This window comes from Caloenas nicobarica, chromosome Z (genome assembly GCF_036013445.1).
Source record: "Caloenas nicobarica isolate bCalNic1 chromosome Z, bCalNic1.hap1, whole genome shotgun sequence".
NCBI classification, from domain to species: domain Eukaryota; kingdom Metazoa; phylum Chordata; class Aves; order Columbiformes; family Columbidae; genus Caloenas; species Caloenas nicobarica.
This window is the reverse complement of record NC_088284.1, coordinates 59,179,240-59,199,685: the sequence shown is the minus strand read 5'-3', so window position 1 is coordinate 59,199,685 and position 20,446 is coordinate 59,179,240.

Genomic DNA, 20,446 nt, shown 5'->3' with positions numbered 1-20,446 from the left:
GACTGATCATTATGCTTCCCCCTAAGAGAAAAAAACTTATTTTTTTTCTACCACATTAATAAATACTGAGTATTATTTAGAAAGTAATGTAGGAAGCATTAGCCAGACTGAAAGAATGAGCTCCTCAAATTGCTCTGTATTAGCAGAGGTTCCAGAAGAAGCTAGCACAATGTTGTGACAGTCTGGAAAATACATCTTGTACTCAAAGAGCTAAGATTGAGTCAATTGCAACAGAAACAGGTAAAAAAGAAACAGATTTTATATGAAAGAATTTCTCAGAAAAGTATAAGTAATGTCACTGCTTCGAAGACAAAGTTAGACAGAAGTAAAATACAAAATAAAGTGTGGATTCTTTATGGTTTGCTTAATTACCTATTGGAATGATTTAAAGAGGAACATGATAGTCTCTTCAACTGACGTACTTTACTTAAGACTACATGTCTTTCTAAATCATATACTCTAGCTCTAGATGAAGTTATAGGCTTGATGAGAAGCTTAATGGGTGAAGTTCCTTGGCCTGTGTTATGCAGGAGGTCAAACAGAATGAGCATGATAGCCTGTTTGAGCCTTGAATTCTACAAATATACGAAAATGCAGTCATTAATTTCTCTGTCACACCAGAGTTACACTCTCAAAATCTTCCTTTTACCTGTCACTTGCTCCTTATTTATTTATTTATTTGGAATGGTTTTTTGTTCTCCATGGCTATCTTTTTTGGAACTTCATTGTACAGAATGGTCATTAACTGTGATACAAACACCAATGTTTCCATAGAAACCTCTGTCCACTACAGAATATACTAGAGCAATTTTTGAACCATTTGTCCATTTGATTAATTATGTCTTTGTGATGAAGGCAGCTTGGCTTGATTGTCTCATCATGTATTAGAGAAGCTACTGCTTTAACAAATGGAGCTATTGTTTTGGATCTATTCATCTTGGTACATCCCTGAGAGCTGATAGACATTTCAACAAAACGACTGTCCCTTAATGAACTGCAGCTTGTCAGAATTGTTTAGGGTTTCATGCTAGGCACAGACCACTGTCATGACAGCTTCAGTTATTATGGCAATGAGTAAGATGTCTATAAAAGAGTCTATAGAAGAGAATAACCCTGGTTTTGATATCACATAGTTTGTAATTATCAGCTATATATACTCTATATGATAGATCCATAATAGGTTCCAAAGCTTTGAGACAATTTCCTTATGAACTAGTTGTTCAGTTACAAAGAAAGAAGAGATAAAATACTTTCCCTAACCTTTTTGCTCTCTTTTTTTTTTAGCAGAAACAGAAAACAAACCCACAAAACAAACCAGAAAACTCACAGAAACTGTCAGCCAGTAATTGTTTGCAGTTTTGCTTTGTTGTTAAATATCAGACACTACAGCTTTCTGTAGTGGGGCAATTTCCATCTCTATTATATTCTTTTAAACATTAATTTTCCCTATTACCAGTACTGAAAATCTACAAGGAATATGATACAATTTGAATTCAATATGCATGGCCTAAAAGGAAAACCTTTTTTTTTCCTAGCAAATTATTACATAAATCTACACAGAATGTACTCTGGTCCTTGATCTGTCAGGTCCTATCAACACATTTGCAATTTTAGTGGACATGTCTGCCACTGTGTTGTTTACATTAGTGAATATCCAGAACTGAAATGTAAGCAGCTTTGGTGGTGTGGGATTATGGCAGACACATACCTGCTTACTTATGGCAACAGGTTTCACATATTTTGAATAATAATAATGAAAATATTAGAAATCTGTATTGCTTTCCACAATGGGCTATAATTTCACCTACAGAGATGTTGCTTCTCAAAGGAGAAAAAATGAAGCCAGTTAGAGTCAACAGAACAAGAACTAAGCTGGCTCTAACCAGAAGCTAATTATGAAAATCAAGATAGACTTTCTACATATTTTTAAAATGTAGATTTATAATTTCCATTCTTAGATATTCCATTCAGTGAACAAGCATGAAGAGTCACTGTATATGACATTTGCTTTAAATATTTTTCAGTGCAGAATCAGTGATTAAGCTGTGCCCCTAATAATCACAGATGGAAGTCAGCACCCTGTAGCTACCAACAGCCACATTTAATCAGTTAATAACTGCGGATTAAACTTAATTCAGATTAATTTGTATTAGTATAGAATTTGTAACTCAATTGCTTTCATATTAATTTACATGTTGTCTAGACATGACATCATATTGACTCTTTGTTTGGCCCAAACACTAGTTATGAACCATGTAGCTAATGGATGCAAAATTTTCAGTTTAAAAACAAACTAGGATTTCTGTCTACACTGCACCGAGGACAGTTCAATATTACAGTTTAAAGTTGTAGGCTTAGCATTGCCTGGGAATAGCACTTCTTCATTTGCACTTCAACCTCCTTAAACAAAGCATGTTGTTCCTACATGAAGAATGTGGCTGTTGTAAAATGAAGTTGCTATCATCCATCAAAAATTGTTAGCCTCAAATTCTTCTGCGAAAAGCCCAATGAGGAAATCAGAAGGGTTAAAGAAAAAAAAAAAAAAGAGAGAGAGAGAGAGAAAACCTGCTAACAATAATAACTGCTGTGGTGCAAATTGGACTGAACCACTGTCAAGGTTATTTTATCCTTTGTGACTGTATTTATTCTGGGGGACCTTTTGGAGGGCCTTTCACATGAATCTGAGCTCAGTTATCACTCCTTCTGATGGTATTTGACTCACTCATTTTCAAAGTACATTTTAAAATAAAAGAACAACAGTGGAACACATCCTTGGTTTTCATTAGCACGATATGTGCTGGTTTTATGGTGTATACTCTTTTTCATGTATTTTGGTTTAGCAAGGTTATGGTTTTATACATATGCACATAGGGTCCAAGATTACTTAAGATATGTTTTACAGACAGGATGCATTCATACTTAGTGTTATATTCATTAATAAAATAGTATTTTTAAAACATCTGGAAAAATATTGGAATCACTCATTTATTACCTTGAAATTTTCATCAGCAGTAGTGATAATAGTAAGAAAAACATGTGCGATTTATATTATCCTGTAAATGTTACTATCTTTCTTTAAATTCTAGTTTGTCTGTAGTGCCTCCATAAAAAACACCCTGATCAATGCTTCAAACAAACATCACAAAATGACTCAGAGTAAGAGACTGAGTTGATAATACCAAGCTGAAGCTTTGCTATTCCCATCTGCCCATTTATCTTAATAGAGGTGAACAGATGTAATAACAGAGCCATAAATTAAGACCAGACAAACTGTTGTTTTGTCTTTTTTTTTCTTTTTTAATTTGAATATTCCCCACATAGATTATATGGTTTGAATTAAAAAAAAAGAAAAAAAATCTTCATGTTTAACTATTGGTCTGATAATTTTTATCAACTACAGGAAAAGCTACTGCTCAGGTGGAATTTTTTACCTGCTAGATAATACTGTTAGACTTGCTTATCTGTGGTGTAGCAGTGTCACCCAGTGGCCTGTCCTGTCGCTCACCAAAGATTACTTTCCCTAGGCTGTGTGTCCATAGTGGATCATCTCCCATCCATGCAAAAATCTGTTGCAGCATATGCTACTCTTGAAGCTGTAATAAATCATTCAGCAGCATGACACTCCTGTTTGAATGCACTATGATGAGGATACAATTTCAAAATACCTTCCATAATTAATGCTGCACTATTATGCCAGTGGCACATCTGACAGGCAGCATTCTTACTTTGTTCTTGCATAAACTGAGTTATGTACAAGCAGATTGCACACACATAAGTTGAGGAGTTACCCTTCTACCAACCACATTAGAGCTGAGATATTTGAACCTGCAATAGCAAAGGACATTTTTAATTTATGACGGACTGTGACAGGTATATGTCCTATAAGTATAGAAGGAGTGAACAAGAGAAACAGGTAAGCCAGTAAGACACAAAATTTTGATGTGTAAGATTCATAGTTGTAGGAGATCTTATTTTCGTAAATAAGTGTCTAAATTAGTATCTGCTAATGAAGTAGTTGCAAGATTATAAATTCTGAGACTGAAGAAGAGTAAAATATTTTATCTTTTTTATACATTTAATTAAAAAGTTCTTGAAAATTATCCTGTGAAATAATGATTTTGAATCTAAAATGCTTCTATTAGCTTTGATCCTCAAGAAATAGAAATTTTATAGTACAGATAGATTTAAGTGTTTAAGAGTCTTGTTTCTTCATACCATAGATGAACTAAGCAAATGTTAATTAAACTTTTGTAAATTAATTATGACCCACATTAAAGTTCTACAAACAGTCACAGAAAATACTAGAGCTCAGAATTATTTCAACGAATATCTGTATTCAAGGCTAATGTGAAACATATGAAAAAAAGCAGAGGCAAATAAAGTGACCTCTGTAAAATTAAGACTAACTAATTAAGATTGACAATAATGCTGGAACTCTTCTTACAGCATCCTGTTCCTCTCTTGCATAAAGGCTGCACATCAGGAGAGTAAGTAGTTCCTGCATGATCAATGAAATGTGAGGAAAGACTTCCCAGATACCGCCAAACTGCTCTGAAAACATAATTCATTTGCTGTCTTTACCTCTGCTTTTTATATGGGTTATATTAAAAATGTCACTTCGCAGTTATCTGCTCTTTAAAGCAGGTGGTGATGGTTAAGTATAAATATAAAACAATATAGGTGATTTCCTGGACAATCCCAGAACTCAACCGAGACAACATTAGCATGCAACTGGGCACAGAAACCAAACTTCCCAGGGCTTCTAACTGCATCTTCGTGCCTCTGATGTGAGATTTCTCACTGATGTGAGAAAAGCTCTCATGAATGCATTTCTGACGAAGCTGACTCTGAGGGTAGGGGAACAGAAAGGAGTAGACAGTCTTGAATTGAATGGGTCCTATGAATTAAGCTTTGCAGGGTCCCTGCATCCAGGTTATATGTTGTGTATGAGTTGGCACAGAGACTCTTGTGCGACAGAGTAAACCTGACTGCAGCTAAGCACATCATGTTCCTTTTCTAATACTGTCAGAAGCCTGGATCATCTTTAATATTTGAGGAAGAAGCACATAGAAGTGAACACCTTTGGCAGGAATGGGTTTTCTTCCTTACAGACACACCTAGGACTGAATCCCTGTCTTGATGGATCTACAGATCTCTTACCAGCCCTGTACCTCAGACCACACAGTGAAACCCATAAGAAAACAAGAGCTTCACTGTGATGGTGAACTTCTGCACCAAGATACAGTTACTGCCACAGTAAGTAAGGAAGAGTGGCATTAGGCTGTTTTTCTGGGCTCTCTGTCTGCATATCTACAAGGGAATTGTGCATACAGTATCTGAGATCTGCTTGTGTACCAAGAGACAACTGTATATTCAAACAAACAAATGTTAAAAAGCACCTACTTAGGTCTCCATGGCAAATATTTCATTGGGTAACTGCATTCTTCACAGACGCCTATACTTGCTAGCTTCACTTGTAATATTCCTTGTTATTTAACCTTGTTAAATCCTCTTTTTGATATCTTTTTCTGAAGAAAAAATCATCTGACTATGTGTTCCTCGAGCCATGCACTAGTCTGAAGGTCTCACATGACAGCTCTGACTCTCTCCACGGACCTAACTAAATCTGTGACCTGGAGGCAGTGGCATTCAGTCTTCTTGAAAATGAGGGTAGGGTAGGGTGTTTGGTTTGGTTCTTTTTGTTTGGTTGTTTTTTTTCTTTGGAACAAGAAACCTAATTTTTTTAAAAAAAATATATTTGTTTGCAATGTCTTGAAAAACATATCTCTGGTTTCCTATCCACAAATGTGATCTAAACTTGATTGCAGATTCAGCTGTGAGATGGTTCTTTGAATGCACAGAGTTATGAAATACAAGTAGCTATCTAACCAATAAATGATTTAGAGCGTTATCTTCCAAGAGTGTCCTAGCCGCAATATACTAGGCTACTCTGGTGTGGTTACTTCTAGGATGTACTCTCAGAGTTGCTCCGTTCTGTGTAAAATACCACTATAATCTTGATAAGGATCTTTGACTATAGTGCTTTCCACTTCTAAGTCACTATCCCAAAAATTAAGCTAAAGACCTGCTAGCCCTCTTTCTCTTGCTCATGATCTTCAAATGGGGACCACTTGATAGCAAAGGTTAAAGTATTTCTCTCTAAGGATTCTCAACAATCCAGGGGAGAAAGAATTTGGCCGAGTAAACACAGACCTGGTCTAAAAGCCTGCTCTGAAATAGAGTAAATTTGTGCTTTAACCTCCCACCTCATCTCTACTTCTTTGTATCTTTTCTGAGCACTGCTTAAGTCAGAGACTTCATTTCCACTGCTATATATGGTACTTAACATTTCATAATCTTTCTACACCTCATTGCCCTCTCTACAGGAAATATGCCCTTAACTCTGTTTCCATCAACAAACAAGTCTTTGTACTGTTTAGTACCTCATTAATCTTGTCCTGTAGAACTTCACTTCTCACTTGATGTTCCCATGTGTACATTAAAAATAAAACCAAGAATACGTTATTTATTTATTCAAACACCAATACTCATATATTTACAGACATACACAGACATACAGAAATATATATGCTTGCCATCTATTTTTCATGGTTGAGTCTTAAATAAGACACATGCATAAAAATGTTCCCAAGTTAAACTCTTGAATATGTGACATTTAAACGGTTATACAGTGGGGCAAAATGCATTTCCCTCTACTTTCATCAAGAGGGAAAGGATTACATCAGTATTTCAAATTTTGTTTTGTTTTTAAAAAATTATATAGACCTGATAACATTGTTTAAAGCTGTGAAACAGATATGTATATGCATATTATACATACAACATGTATAATCTGTCATACATCATTTCCTGAGGAAGCTGAGTGGCAACTTCACTTTTAACTGTGTGTCAAAAGTACTGTTATCACGTTCTACTCTGATATTGCAGAAAGGTGTTGCAGGGAGACTAATCTGTATTTATGTGTCTGATTTTCTCCAGCCTAATTTCCTACTTTCATGTTCAATATATGAGCAGCCTAACCAAAGAAGTCCTGTGGGATTTACACCTGCTAGTATATTAGTACTTTGGCTGATTTTCAAACAAATGTACAATGAATGAGAAGACTGAATGAAGCATTCCCTTGCAGTTCTGGGAAGTGGGGGAGAAAGACCACAGAGTCTGTGTTTGGAATTCATTTCCACCAGCAAGTGTAACAACAGGGGAAAAGTCTTTAAATGCCCTTCAGCACAAACTGGCAGGCAGGAGAGACAGAGGAGCCTTTTGCTCACATCTTTCTCTGTAAGATGTCTAAGTATGTTATCTCCTTCCCATAGCTGTCAATGTCAACTTTGATCACTAGTATATTATCTTGGCAGAAAGATAATCTAACCTCAATCCTTAAAACATTGTGCTTATGCAGTGCACATCTTCCTAGTGCTGTCTCTATATACTAACCCAGCTGTATTTCAATTCATTTAATAAAGTACATTAATTAAATCAGCTCTTCTTATGACAGAAATGTTAACAATCAATCAAGAGCCATTTGTTTGTTCTTACATTAATGTATCATTTTTTGCATATAATTTCTTCCAGCAGCATTTCCAAAGGGATATCATCTACTTTGAAACCATGTTTAAAATATTTTACTTTCTAGAGCATTCTGCTATTGAGTTATTGATGGATCTTATAGGAGATTCTGGCAGAGGAAATGTTTATATTGACAGCATAGATGTCAAAGCATAGCCAGCACTGACCAATGGATTAATTCTTGTTCGTAGGGAACCTAATTTGATATAATTATAGCTGTCTAATGCTTTCCATTAAAATACCCTGGTTTACATATCTTGGTCAAACTTCAGCTGTTCGGGATAAAATTGTCCACATTGACTGTCTGCCTAAGACCGATCTTTCTCTGATGTCAGCAAAACCAGATTAGTCATTTCTCAAAACAGAGTTAGGAAACTGTATTTCCCAGTTTAAACAATTTTAGATTTGTTTTGAAACGGTAACAGGTCCATGCTTTGAAAGGACAGCTATCTCTCAGTGTCACAGGCGCATAGCACTAGCCACATGGCACTTTTTATCTCTATTAAACAGGTTAAAATACGGTAATATTTTCCCTCACTTTGGTCTCCGAATTGGAGCCCAGCCCAGTGATATGTAATTGAAAATCTTTATGTAAGCAATTAGGGAAAAAAGTGCCTGCCTGGCTGGTGGTTTGTCCATCAAAGGTGAGCTACCAAGGAAATCTTCATCACTTCCTTGCTGAATGGTACTTTCAGCTCTGACACAGAATTTTACATTGACAAATAATTTTATAATGGATCTCCAGTAATTGTGAAAATTACTTGTATTTTCTTTGTAGAAAATATGTTCCATGAAGGGATAAAATTTGCAGAGATCCCTTATCAGAAAGCTCTTGCCATATTTCAAGGTACAGGTGTGATTTACACTGAGCAAAGGTAAATCGTAAAATGATGAAATGTCTGCTGATGAAAACACCAGAAAATTCTGTTATAGATAAACAAATACATAACAAGAGAAAGAGAGAGAGATAGAGAGGAAGGAAGGAAGGAAGGAAGGAAGGAAGGAAGGAAGGAAGGAAGGAAGGAAGGAAGGAAGGAGGGAAGGAGGGAAGGAAGGGGGGAAGGAGGGAAGGGAGGAGGAAAGGAAGGAAGGAAGGACGGAAGGAGGGAAGGAAGGATGGATGGAAGGAAGGGAGGAAGGAAGGAAGGGAGGAAGGAAGGAGGGAAGGAAGGAGGGAGGGAAGGAAGGAAGGAAGGAAGGAAGAGAGGGAGGACTCCAAATACTCCATTCGGCAATTGTTAAATTAATCAAAACCTGACTAAATTAATCCTGCTACCTTACAACAGATACATGAAAATTCAGACAACAAATCAGAGGGGTCATCTTCAGAAAGTATAGATCCTTTATTGGTAGTTTGCAGGAGATTCAAAACTTGCAATTTAACCACTTCAATCTTAAACTCTGTAAAACCATGTATTTAATAATTTCTTATACAACATTAATACCATAGTATTCTTACATCAAATTTTCTTCCAAAAAATGTTATCAACAAATTAGAAAGGATGTAAAAATTAAGAAATGTTAACATGGTACACATTGTAAAACACAACTATAGAAAACAACTTGAAAAAGAGAATATATCAAAGTTATGCTTTGCAGAAATATGATGGTGAATTGGTCAATTCAACAGCTCTTTGCCTTCTAAGACCTTGGCACAATGGATTTTAAATCTGGAAAAATCTGAAGGATTGTTAGACATTTCTTGTCTACTGTCAAACAAAGTCCCTTCCAAACAAAATTCTTATAGCTTTTCTGAGCACTAGTTCCCCAAGGTGGAAGTAGCACTCACCATGAATTCCACTTGACTAGGCAAGATTCTCTCGCTTCTTTTCTCTTATGCCAAATGTAGAAGAACTTGATGAAACTTGTGGTTATCACCAACTGACATTGCCTTCACAGATACTGCCAATTAAAGTAACAGACAACATACTGAATTTCAAGAAATTACACTCTCAAATGGCTCTACAATCACGTTTACTATTAAGCTGATTATGTTCAGCTAGGCTTAGTATTTCTGACTTACGCAGCACAGATTGATGCTCATTTATTTCACCATAAATGTTTATTTAAAAAGGGGGGGAGGAAAGGGGGAGAAAATTTCTCAGGAATCTGGAACATTAAATTCAGAATCATGCCCAAAAATAGTAGTTTGACAGAAGAAATTCAAGTTAGGTGCCAGTGGCTTAATGCAGTTAGCAACAAGGAAGTCACTAAAGCTCCAACAAATGTGCTCAAAGAGACAGTAGATGTTACATGAAGAAATCTAATACATAGGCTGAGTCTTGCACCAAATGACCCAGAATTTCCCTCCAACTATAAGCTCTATGAACTGTGACAATTGTAATAAGTGGTGGCACTTGTGGAATTCCTTTCTGCCACAAAAGATGAATTATTATATAAAGGCTGTCATGTGTGATACATCATCTACAAATTTTTTGAGTTGTTACTTCCCTAAAAAATACGCAAAAAAGCATAGAGCTATTTGACATAATAGAAATTCACTCTGAGGCTCACCACGAGTACCATTACCTTTATCACATTCACCTCTGGTGATGAGACTGTCCCCAGGAGTGTTTAAAACACCAAAAACTCAGGAAAGAAAAGCCATTCTGTGGTTAAGTGGAAAAGCAAATATTCTTGGCATCATTTGACTCATTCTGCTTAGTAAAAGCTAGCAGAAAGGGCACTGGGTCAACACTATGATTTTAGTTCATTTCTTGTAACTGACAAAAGTGAATGGAATGGTGTCATTCACCTGGCAACTCCTTGAATTCTGCAGCATTTTTAAAATGTCAACACATTTTTTTATATACTGTTTTTAACACAGTCTACCAGAATGGTACAAAATTCAAAGGCTACAACCACCAGCATTTCAGCTCACTTTTTCCCAGACTTCCCCTCCTACCCCATGATCAACCCTATCCCACTCTTTTACCAGTGACTACAACTCAGACAGAGATTTAAACACTCTAATATTTTCTCAGTTAAAAGTTCTGTTCATCACAGCAAGGACAAGAAATTGCATACTTGAAATATATGTAAGCTTTCTTAGGAGGTGTACTGAAATGAAAATTCCTGCCTGACCTTAACGTTGCTCTTAAAATGCCTGGTCATGTAAGCTCACTTCATAGTGACAGAGAGTGTCATTTTTTTCTGTAATGTGTTTTCCCAAATTCTTGAAGAATAAGAAACTGTATAGCTGATGTCAGACAGAAGGCCAGACTTGCTAAATTGGAATGAGGTAACAAAGTTTCTAATGATTAATCAGCATTCAATAAAATACGATTTATCTGTTGTTCTTGTTTCATAAACTTACATTGGTAATGTAGATAAATATTCTTTAAAATATGCTTTGTCCTCACAAGCTCTTTCAGCAGTAGGAGAATTATACAAAATTGTCAATAATTTATTTAATCTGGTGATGCACATATAGCTGGAATTTGTATATGTACCAGAAGAAACAGACAAAAAGAGAAAAGGAAAAGTACCAAATCTGTCCATAACTGCCTCCAGGATACCAGTCACTGGTAAATATGGTACTACAGACATGGAGAAAATTATAATAATCAAGAAATACATTGAAAATATAAATTAGTTTATTTGGTCATATAATCTACCCTCAGAACACATCAAACCTGCAAACTGTCTGAGAAGTGGTTTTGCAAAGCGAGATTATCTCTGTAATAGTGTAAACAATTAATTTTCCATTACTTAGGGGAAAGGAAGCTGTACTGGAAACAATAGTCAGAATCATTCTGTTTGCCATCTGTAATTCTTTTTTTTCACCATGTTCTGTTGATGGAAGATAAGAAAACATCAGTTACTGACGTATCTTCTTGAATATCCTGGGCAGTTGTTTCTGGATAATAATTTTTTTTCTTTTTTTTTAATTGTAAAACTCCTGCTTCAATTGGTAAAGATACAGAAACATGTAAGAACTTCTATTTTTTAACTGATGTGTTTATAGCTCTTTCTGCCTGACTCACATGCCAGTGATACAGAGGGGACACATACTGTTATCTTCAGTCATTGAAGGAATAATGCAGCTCAACACTTGCTGATGACTGAGACCCAGTTCTTTCCAAAGAGTAGGATATTATTGCCCCAGATCTGAACAGCACTTATAACATGTCTTTGGCAATTTTGTATAAAAGAGATATTGTTTAGAAGTAAGTGATCTATTTTAAGGAAAAGATGCTAGAGACAGTAGCAGTTTAAACTGGAGAACAGGTCTACCCAGCTAGAATACAGCAATGAGAACAAGTTCCGTGAATTTCTGGGTCAAGAAACATCCATCTCCCGCTTACATTTTGACCATTTTAGTTAGTACAGCTGAATGTCTAATACTTAGATGAAAAAATTGCCATGTAAATGTGACCTTTTTTCTGCTAAATGCTACATCTTAATGTGTTTCCGTATTAAAATTTGTTTTCTTCTTCAAAATCTTTTTAATTCTACAATATGATCATACAATCATACAATAGTTTGGGTTGGAAGGGACCTTCAGAGATCATCTAGTCCAACCCCACTGCAATGAGCAGGGGTATCTTCAACTAGATGAGGCTGCTCAGAGCCCCATCCAGCTGGCCTGGAATATCTCCAGGGATGGTGCATCTACCATGTCTTTGGTCAACCATCATAACAAATTCTCCATATTCTCTATGTGAATTCTGTTACTAAGCTGTGATCAGCCAGGATGTTTGAGATGGTACTGTCCCATCCTTTTTTTGTGTATTGGGTGATCCTCAAAAAAAGTAAACTTAACAGGACTTCTCAAAGTATATAAGTAGGGTGTGGAAATTGTCTTTCTGAAAATATCAGTGCCTGTGAAATTTGAAAATATTTATGGCACAAAGACTAGATTACCAATTATTGTAGAACTTAAAAGGTGCCCAGAAATATAAAAATCAAAATCATACACAAAATTAAGTGCATATTTCTGGAAAAATTATTTGTCCAACCACTGTGTGAAGATGAAATTGAACTCCCCACAATTTACCTATGAAGATTAAAAGTACTGTTATTCCATTAAAACGAACGAGAACACAAACCAAAACCAAAGACCTGAGGCAAAAAAAATTGTTAAAATTCAGTTTAGTATTAGAGTTCTACAGCCACAAGTGGGCACCAAACTGTCAATGGTGTCATAAATTTAGGCTCTGAAAGTCGCTATTTATGCAATTAAGGCTATCGAAGTGTTTACACTCAACCAAGAAACAAACTCCAGTCTTTTTTTAAAAAATTATTATTATTAAACATTTTTGGATACTACACTTATATTGTAGCTGTAAAAGCTAGAAAATAAGTTACACAAGAAAAATGATTTAATTTTGACTGGTAGCCCATGATCTGAATGTAGTGTTAATAGGGGTTCCATAGAAGTATCAGAGTATTTTTACCTTTGAATGAGTACTTGTAAAATACTTCAGGGAAATACACCAGTCAGCCAAACCATAACATTACATGAGTGCAATCAGGAATTTCATCACTTGTATCAGAAATGTCATTGGCAAACTACAGCCAACTTGTCGTTTATTTGTCCTCATTTTATCTGTTCCTGATTTGTCACTTTTATTTCTCATGACCTCTTATCTCATCCCCATGTGTTGCTGAAATCAATTAAAAAGTTAAGCAGAAGCAGTCGATTAAAAAGTGAAGTGCTATAGTTGTGCTGGTTACCTGCAGAATTTGGGGTTTGTCCCTTTTCTCTACACTCTCTGCCCACAAAAAAAAGGACTCCTTTTTCTCTTGCTTTCTGTCTGTCTCTTCTCTAGCTGCCTCACTTGTTGTATTTCTCCTGCTATGCTTCACAACACTACCATCTCCCTGTCTTCTAACACTGTTTCCTTCCTCATTATGCACATACAAACACTCACACAAACATTTCAGGGTTGAAGTCAGAAGCTGTCAGGTTATCTCTTCCTATAACCAGACAGCAAGCATTCATGTTAAGCTGTTTTAAATAAAGCTCCTTTATTCTTCTCTACTTATATAATCTTTATATGAACCATGCTTTGATTTATATGAGATATGCATTTTATCTCCTCATCATCTGCATCATAAGTTCTAATCTCCCTCAGTCTTTTAGTGGTACATAATAAAAAGCCTTCATGGCAGGAAAAACCTACTCTGAATCTTACACCTTGCATCATTTCACTTAGCACTGTTTGTGTTCATTAAGGTTGTTTGTTTGTTTGGGTTTTTTTTCCTCTATAAACCATCTTGAAGTCCATAATCAAAACTACCAGCTGTTTTTCCTCACTGTTCAACACCCATTGGCTGTCAATATATCTGTATAATTACTGTGATACTGTCAAGTGGAAGACAGTGTAAGAATAAGAATACCAGGTGGGCAATAATAAAGCAGAAAAGGGCAATAAACCAACAGCAAAATAAACAGATTAATTTGTCTTTGTTCACAGTATCAAACGACTATTGCACTGTCAGTCATTCACAGCATTCAGCCTACTTTCCAGGACAGCACATCTGCGGGCAAGAAGGATTAAAGTCTTAACATGTGGCAAAATTTGTACACAATGCATGCTTTCTTTGAAACAAAGTGTGCCAGTATTCCACATGGTTAAACTCAAACTTGTCGTTTGAAAATGAATGCAGTACTGAAGTAGAAAATTCAGCATACAATGATGGAACAGCCTCACTGCAGTGAGAGATCTTCTGACTTTGTGCTGGGTTAGCTGAAATTGAGTTAATTTTCTGAGCACTTTGAATATTTTCTTCTTAGTAGCTAGCACCATCTTTTGTTTTGGATTTAGTATGAGATTAATGTGATAATGACCAAGCTTCTCATGACTTTCATGTAGCTAGGCTATGTTTTGGGTCAATATGAAAATAATGTAAGAACTCACTGATATTTAGGTTGTTGCCAGGAAGACCAAGAATTTTTTTCAACTTTCCAGCTTCAGGTGCATAGCAGCTAGGTGGAGGGCACAGACAGGACAGTACCTATCTTGACATCCAGATTTGTCAATTGAATATTCCCTACCATTTGCGTCATGCTCCATATATAACTGGAGTCAGGTTTTCTAGCTAGTTAGTTCCACTGGAATTTGGCCTTTTGCTATTCTGCCATTTTGCAGTTAGCCGTTGGCCTGTTTGCTTTTACCTTTTGCCTCTCTCGCTAGGATCAGCTGTTCAGAACTGGTGGCACTCCCTGTGACTGGCTGTTTGGCACAATTAGAGTTGGTGAGCAATTGTTTGAGTACCACTTTTTATATATTACTATTATTTTGTCTTATTAAACTGTTATTATCTCAACCCACAAGTTTCTTCCTTCCCTTCAAGTTCTCTCCCTTATCCCACTTAGGAGGATTAGGCAAAAGTGAGCAAGAGGCTATCGTGTTCTTGGTCGCCAGCTAGGGTTAAACCACAACAAACATTAAGTTGTTCTTATACTGAGCTAAACATTCCTCTTTTTAATGTCACAGAGACACCTTACGTAAACTTACCAAAATTGTCTTTACGAATTTTTTTTTAATTAGTGTCACCAAGTGCAAAACAATCCAAAAGAAAATATGTCAACTTTTTAATCAATAATAATGTTATTTGTATTTCTACCTACTCCTTTGTGCTGCTTGGATTATTTTTTAGGATCCAAAGAGAGTTTGTTATTTATCAGCTGCTAACTATCAACTGTGAACTGATGACTTACAGCACACCTGGGCAATCTGTATACTGCCAATATAATACACCTGTCTATTCCTCATGTTTCTTTCTGGTGAACAATCTTTCCTGAGACTATCAACTGCTTTACCAGAAGAGCTATTCTAGTTACCCACAACCTACTCCCAGGTTTTCATTTCTCCCTGTATGTGCCACGTGCTGTGAGTAACATCCTGTGACACAAAAGTGCATGTGATAAAATTGTATGTTGCTCACATGACAGGTAGGGTATTAGAAGACATGTCAGGATGGACTACAGGCTGTGCTTTCAGGAGGTTCCATTGTGAATGGTATGGTCAATCCAGCCATACCCAGTTTAGTGAAAAATAAATAACATACCTGCTCCATTTGTTTTTAGGAAAAACAACAAATAACACATCAGAGAATCACACAATCACAGAATGATTGGGGTTGGAAGGCACCTGTGGAGATCATCTAGTCCAACCTACCTGTTAAAGCAGGTTGCACAGGAATGCGTCCAGGTGGGTTTTGAATATCTGCAGAGAAGGAGACTCCACAGCCTTTCTGGGCAGCCTGTTCCAGTGCTCCATTACCCTCAAGGTCAACAAGTTTCTCCTCGTATTCATACAGAAATTTCTGTGTTTCAGTTTGTGCCCATTGTCCCTTATCTTGTTGTATGCATCACTGAAGAGAGTTTGACCACATTCTCTTAACACTTGTCCTTCAGATATTTATAAGCAATTATAAGATCGCCTAGCTGTGTTTTCTTTCCAGAAGATATCAGAGCTGTTGAAGTCTCCCATGAGAATCAGGGCCTATGATCATGAAGCTACTTTCAGCTGTTTGTAGAAGGCCTCATCGACTTCCTCTTCTTGATCAGGTGGCCTGTATTAAACATCCACAATGGTGTCACCCATATTAGTCTGCCCCTTAATCTTTACCCATCAGCTCATAATTCACTCTCCATCCACTCCTAGGCAGAGCTTCATATATTCCAGTTGCTCTCTCACGTAGAGAGCAACTCCACCACCTACCCTTGCTGGCTTGTGTTTCCCAAAAAGTACATAGCCTTCCATGACAGCATTCCAGTCATGTGAGCTGTCCGACCATGTCTCTGTAATTGCAATGAGATCATGGCCTTGCAACCACACACAATTCTTCTTGTTTATTCCCCATGCTGCATGCATTGGTGTACAGGCATTTCATAGAGGTAATCAGGCATGCAGTTTTCTCAGAAGAGGTACAAGAGCAATCACCACAGCCATACTCACCCATGAAATGGTTGGCCTTCTGGTTCTCCTCTTGAGAGGCAGCTAAGAAACATTTGTCACTGCTCTGGTTAGCCTGGTTTATACCCCAGTTGGATATGATGGTGTGAGAATTGCTACTTTGGAACCCACTCCTTGAGCCCTTCAGTTTAAAGCCCACCTCACGAAGTTGTCCAATCTGTTGCCAAAGTTTCCCTTGACTCATCTAGACAGGTGGATTCCTCTCCTCTCTAACAGGTTATAGTCATCAGTGAATGTCCTGTTGTCATAAAAGCCGAAAACTTGACAATGGACCAGCCAGAAAGCCAGGAGTTCATGTGCATTACACATCTATTTCTGGCTGCCCCCTTTCCTCCAACTAGTAAAATGAAGGGAAAGATAACTTGGGCACCAATATTTTTCACCTGCACGCCCAGGGCTTTACAGTCTTCCTTGATTCCACTGAGGTTCTGGCCCACAGTGTCATTCATGCCCATGTGAAAGAGTAGCAGTGGATAGTAGTCTGTGCTCTTGACAAGTTGTGACAGCCTCTTGGCAACATCTTGGACCTTAGCTCCTGGAAGGCAGCATACCTCTCATGACTCCCTGGCAAGCCAGCAGATGGGCCCCTCAGTGCTCCTTAACAGAGCACCACCCACTACAAGCACCTGTCATTTTTTTACAGTAACCACTAAGTGCTACTGGTACAGTTTACCCTTGCAGACCTTGCTCATGGATGTCTATCGCTGTTAAAGCTTCATATCTGGTTGTGGTTGTGATGCTGGAGGGTGGAGAGGGAAGAGGAATTTTGCTTTTGTGGGTCACCAAGGTCCAAAGTGCCTCATTCTCAGCAGTGTCTGCTACATAAGCATGGTTCTGAAACCATCTATGTATGTTTCAGATCCTCTAATATTGCACAGCTTTTAACTGTTTTCTGCAACATGGCCATCTGATGTAACAGATCATCAACCTGTGCACACCTTATGCAGGCACTTGCCTTTTCTCCAGGAGAAGGGTCTGGGCACTCACTGCAACCTACTGCCTGTATTGAAGTCTTCTTCCTTACCAGTTCAGTCTGGATGGAAGCATCAGACATCTCAGGGGCTTTCTCTGCAGGAATGCTGGTTTTAACATTGAGACGAGTGCCCACCATTACAGCAGAGACCTAGAGCACTTCTTTAGGCTGTGGACCTGCAAGTAGGTTGCAGCATGCCCTTTCTGCATGAACTGCTGTGCAGCAAACTGCTACGCCACGCCCTGGCTGATGTGCCACGCCCTGCTTGTCCACCCTGTTTGCAGCACCACTGTTTGCTCATGCTCTCCAAGGGCATTTAAATCTCCCGTGGTTGCTCCTGGCAATACCCGACTGCAAGAACTTCCAGCTCCTGGAGCAGAGGGATCTCTCTGTTTTTCCTCAGGTTTCCCTGGCCCTGGGAACCCCCCCTGTCCACCTCCATCTGACACTCAGCCACAGAACTGATCATTGCCACTGGTGCTTAACTCGCTGAGTCATATGTAAAATACTATTTAAAAATCCTTTAAATTACATGATACGTCTTGTCATTCCAGACAGGTCAGGTCCTGTTGTGTCGGGAAATATATAGAAAAAAAGATAGTGTTTTGTCTGCATACTTTTTGAATCGTCTATAAAGTTCCATAAAATGTATAACCCAGTGGTCAAGTTTTATGCCTATTTTATAAGAAAAAAACAATTACAGCATTGATCAGTTTCCAGATTCTCTTCCACACATGGTGTTTATTATTTTTAAATATAGTGCTTTTTTATTATTTTCTTAAAGTAAAAATAAGGCAATAATACATAATGTGTGTGCTAAATTATATCTGGCAAAAAATAGACATTTGGTAATAAAGTAACAGAAGCCTACTAAATGAACATTTGAAAATTAAATTTTCATGCAAAATATGAATATTTTCAATTACTGAAGGTATGAAATATATTACACTACTACCATTATCATTGTTTTAGTTATATTTAAGCTAAAGGACAAGAATATCAGTAGACTGAGTGCTAAGCTTCTGCTTACACTTGGGTTAAAAAATAAAAATAGCAGCAATTCCCACCTCTTCAAATACAAATTGGCAAGGTTTTTAACATGAATAATTAGATATATCTAAATTTGGAAACTTGTACAAATAAGGATTTCTGTCTGTGGATCCATGTTATCAGCGATTCTCTGAGCTTGGTTAAGGTATGCAGTGCCTCCTTACTTATAATCAGTACTGTGCTTACTGCATAGAAACTGCATTGGAATCATCAGTAATGTGAGTCAGTAAGCTTGATCCCTTCCTGATTTTTATTGAAGCAATGAAATGCTTTTAGACAGATATTTGAACATTGTACACCTTTTCCCAAAAGACTTTGTGAGTCATTGCACTTTTTGAATGAATACATATTTATAAGATTTTTAAATAAATGTTATTACATTTGACTTCTTTGAACTCAATGTCAGAATCTTGGCTGTTATGTAAACACGTATCATTGACTTGTATTTCTCAATGACATTTTAAAAATATAATCAAGCTGATTTTTAGAAATCTGGTACAGACATTTGCTCCCAGGCAGAATATTTTTTGCCAGGTTTCAGCCTGCAGCAGATTTTCACGGTAGATTTCTGAAAACAGAAATTTCTGAGAGAAATGCTGACACAACCTTCACTCCTGTATAGTAGTGTGAGCTCACCACTGTAATAATTAAGGAATTAAGCATGACAGAGAGTGTGAGTTTCCTGAGATAATCACGTCCCTGGAGTATTACAAGTCATGATCCAGAGACAAGTGTTTTTAACCCCCCAAGGGTGTGATTATCTTATGATAACCACACCCCCTAGAGGAGATTTTAAAGTCACATAAAAATCTTTAGTGTAAGGTAAAAAGTGCTTGTATTGCAGGACTAGGAAAAAGTCTGGATATAGATAGGGCTCTGTGGCTTCCACAAATGAATTAAGAATTGCGATAATACAGCACCAATTCATACAATTACCCATCAATCCAGTCCATTTAACTGAAAAGTATACCTAAGTAGATTATTGTTGTTTCTCTCCAACCTCTAATGCAGCAAATACTGATTTGAAATGTTTGAGATGACCTCAATACTAAAACTCTAATTTCCATTTGAGATTGCATTACTTCCAGGACATGACAAGAATGGTCTTCCCAAATGCTATTTTCAATTCCACCACGAAATCCATGCACTGCACAAGATAGTAAATTAACTATCATCTCTCACTTACTTCAGAAACTCATGTGGGATGCTCAGGAGCTCTACGAGACTACAAAAGGAAATAAATTCCTTCTCATAAGTCTACTTCAAGCAAAAGTGGAAAATGTAGTTACTTGAAATCCTGCAACCGTCAAATCTTAAAACAGCCTCATCTGTTAATCGTCTTGTCTTATCCCTTTGACAATAAGACTGGAAAACAAATGGTTGGCTCTCCTTTCTGTTGTGAAGAGACCAAGGGAAGTTATTTGTGAAAGACCCTTGATGTTGACACCTGTCCCACTTACTACCCCTGAAATGCCATCCAACATTATCAAACACTGATGTTTGGCTAATCAAACCAAGATGTTTTGAAACTGACCTCTGCAAAGAGTTCCAAGGGTGATTGTGTTTATGCTGACTGAATGTATGAAGACTCTTTGGTTTACAAGAGCTCTGTACATACTGCATAGACCTTGCTGATATATACAGTCTGTTAGGCATTGATGTTTGTCTGGATGGCCATTACATTTGTTTTTTCATTACACTTCTACCCAATAAAATGTTGACCACAGCCATTCCACCATTACATCAAGATAATGAGAATATCATACACTCACAATCTGCTAGCACAGAGACCCTTAAAGCAGGCAACACAGGGAAGACTGGACAGAAGCAGCCAATTGTTCACTTCCATGCAGCGCACAGTGCTGTGTTAGTTACCACTGTAATTTAAGAATTGGCAGTTAGTTTG